General features: G+C 36.8%; 1 protein-coding gene across 1 annotated transcript in view; it reads left to right on the top strand.

Annotated features, from left to right (window-relative positions):
* carmil3 (capping protein regulator and myosin 1 linker 3) overlaps window positions 1–3,449 on the top strand; it is a gene marked incomplete at its 5' end in the record, with an annotated part of 67,608 nt that overhangs the window by 32,158 nt on the left and 32,001 nt on the right.

A 3,449-nucleotide genomic window follows, 5' to 3' on the forward strand; every position in this document is an offset into this window, starting at 1 on the left:
AGTCAGCTAGAGATCTACTCTTGGTCAGTGTCACCTCAGCACGGCGGTTGCTTGCTGACATGGCGGATGGTGTCTGAATTCCGCACTTCCTATATTCCCATGATGCTTCGTCATATTACAGATAAAGCTGCCGGTCTGCAGGTCTTGGACCAGCACTTTAACCAAGTGGCTTTAATCCCATTGTTGATTCAATAATGTGTCCCTCCCAGTAGTGGAATGGAACTTAAAAATAGGTACTATACAAGTACTATACTCAAGTACAATTTCGAGGTACTTGTACTTGTATTTTATTTCAATTTCATGCTGCTTAATACGTTTTACTTCAGTACATTTGTCTGCCAGTTGTAGTTACTGGTTACTTTGCCTATTTTTCGTACATTGTTAAGTGAAAAAAAATTCTCTTATACAGTAATTTTATTCTGGAATTGAGTCGTTTTAAAAGTTTCAGTTGTTCAATTTGCATTAGCAGTAATTTAATATACAGTTGTAGCAGAGTGAACAGTTAAACAGTAAGGCTGATGTTGATTAAATTACAAACAGTAGCATTGGATTACATGCGTGCATTGTTTCCTGTAAGTCGATTTTTACATGTGAAGGCAGTTTTAACCCAGCCTGTGAATGGCGGACTCCGCCACTAACAAAAAAAAAATCTACCACATAAAGAGGAAATCATAGACTATAAATTGATTGAAAGGCAACTTTTGAAAAATGCTGACCCTAAATAGTATAGTTTTATTTTATGAACTGAAGGATTAGAACTTTAAACTTCCTATTACATAATGTAAAGTAGTTAAAAACAGCTCCACCTTGACCAACTACTTCAGTGATAATAATTCTATATGCATATAACAGTATGAGAGTCCATTCTGTATAATGACTACTATGGCTGATGACTTTTATTTACTTACTTTAACTTGAGTAAGGTTTTAAATGAGGAACTTTTACTGTAATAGAGTATTCTTGCTAATTTACATTGTTGTATTACTACTTTTACTTATGTAAAAGACCTGAACACTTCCCCTGGTTTTGCTTACCACAGTGCCTTGCACTTTGCTGTTTGCTTTCTTTCCTTCCTGCACTTCAGTCGAGCAGTTTTAAACCCCTAGGAGCAGGCAGCATGTCAAGCAGGTATCTGTTTCAGGAAGGAATAGTCCACCCCGTGAAACCAATCCTCCTCCCTCCCCATAAATGTGGGCCATGAATTTTGAATTAAATTATGTGCATGAATGGAAGTCATTGCTTCTATTCTGCTTTATTTGCAAGTTCTCAAACCTTGTCTTCCTCAATTTCTCTTTAAAACTCCCCTTGAGACTAAAAGAGTGTTCTCTCTCTGATATCTGCTTTGTGTCCTGTCCTGTTTTGCTAATTGTCATTTATCCTTTAGAAAGGAACTGTCTGAGGTAGAATTTGTCTTTTTTAGTGTTGGCCTGTTGGATTGAATTATTAATAAGTTCCTGTTTTAATCTGCGTTGATGTACCGACAACGGTCGATTACTCAGTTTGCTTGATGGATCACACTGCCAGGGAAAAATGGATTTGTCCGATAGTTTAACCTCTCACAAACGATGAGATGCCACTTAAACTCTTACAAGAAATTGGGTTTTGATGCCAATCATATTCGCCTAGAGCTCTCTCCTGTATAACAAATACACATATATCATCTTTATTTCCTTATTAATTTGGTCACATATTCCTGTACATTCATTTTGGTGTATTTCAAAGTAGTTTGAAAGTGAGCCATATCTTCACAGGATGAGAGCTTGATTGGATATGCACTTTGATGGATGGTAGATGAATTGCTGCACGATGTTATGCTGATCATATAAGCAGGGAAACTGTAGGTGACACAGCATACTTAATTTCCTACACAACTTTTGAGTGGCTTTTTTACATATTTAATGTGAAACTTCACATTTGATGGATATTCAATATAACAAATTGAAGAATGTAAGTAATTAATTTGTTCCCTGGTATGGTTTCAGCTTGTCTTTGATTCAGTGTAATACAATTACACTTCTTATTGCCCATTTTGGTCCTGCTATCGGGAATTAGTAGACTTTCTCTGACAGATGAGCACTTTCCGTACACACTTTGAAAGATTGGTAAAAACCCGGTGTCTGCTATATTTCATTCAGCTGCTGGAGCTACAGGGCATTAACCCTGGAATGGGCAAGTAAAAAAAGTAACTGTTTTTTTCAAAGTACCGGGGACTGAATAACTCAGATTCATGCTTTTTTATTTAGAAAATATGTCTTTTCTTTTTTATTATTCCCCATTAAATATGTAGATTTTAAAAAATGAGTGGAAAACCTTTAAATCAGTTTTATCAGTACCAGTAACATGGCTCCATAGATGGCAATCTCTGCCTTTTCCTGTAGGGCAACCATGAGGTTGACATTGTGGTTTTCTGTGAGTAGTCTCAGCAATTATTGGGTGTATGCCATAAAATGTGATTCACACATTCACGTTACTCTCAGGATGAATAGTAATCACTTTGGTGATTCCTATTCTTGTATCATCATCATCATCATCATAAACATCAGATCATTTGTTCAGTACTTTGGTTCATGATCAAATGCCTATAAAACTACTGACATTCTCCTCAGGCTCAGCTGTAATTTGTGTTATTTTTTAGCATGCTGACATGCTCAGACGGTGACCACGATACACATTGTAACTGTTTAAGCACCTGCAACATTTTCATTGTGAGCACGTTGCTGTGCCTCTAAGAGCTGCTAGCATGGCTGTAGACTCTTCTTTTTAACATTAGATTAAATTTAAACATTTATTTAAAAGTAGAACAGTTTAATTATTGCGATGTATCATTTAGTGTGGCCATAGATCATCAACGTCAATGTTGAGAACTACTGGTAGTTTAACCTTTTTATCACTACATTGTATTTTCTAAGCTTATCATGTTGTTTTGTTAGATAGGAATCTGAAAAGTAACCAGTAGCTATAGCTGTAAGATATTGTAAAAAGTACAATATTTTCCCTCTGAAATGTAGTGGAGTACTAGTATAGTCACATAAAACCACTGAAACTAAGACAGAACAATTTAGAGTCTCAGACATTTTAGGGTTAACCGCCGAGGTCAAGTGCACACAGTAATAATGTACTGTAGCATCTTAGTATTTCAGAGAATATGTGACATTCACCTCAGATGATTCCATGTCCCTTGCTTGTCACATATTGTAGATGTGTCTTGTACAAACCCTTACCATATGGCACAGATGGGATCAAATAAATCCTAAAACAAATTAGGAACAAAGACTGTTCTCATCGTCCTGATTTGACCAGCAGTAACAACTCACTTTGTTCTGGTCCATTTTCACACACCCACACCCACACACCCACACACCCACACACCCACACCCCCACACCCACGCATACACACACACACACACACACACACACACACACACAGGCATCCAATATTAATAACTCAC

Source organism: Morone saxatilis, unplaced genomic scaffold (assembly GCF_004916995.1).
Source record: "Morone saxatilis isolate NCDOM2014 unplaced genomic scaffold, NCSU_SB_2.0 Contig23, whole genome shotgun sequence".
Lineage (NCBI taxonomy): Eukaryota > Metazoa > Chordata > Actinopteri > Moronidae > Morone > Morone saxatilis.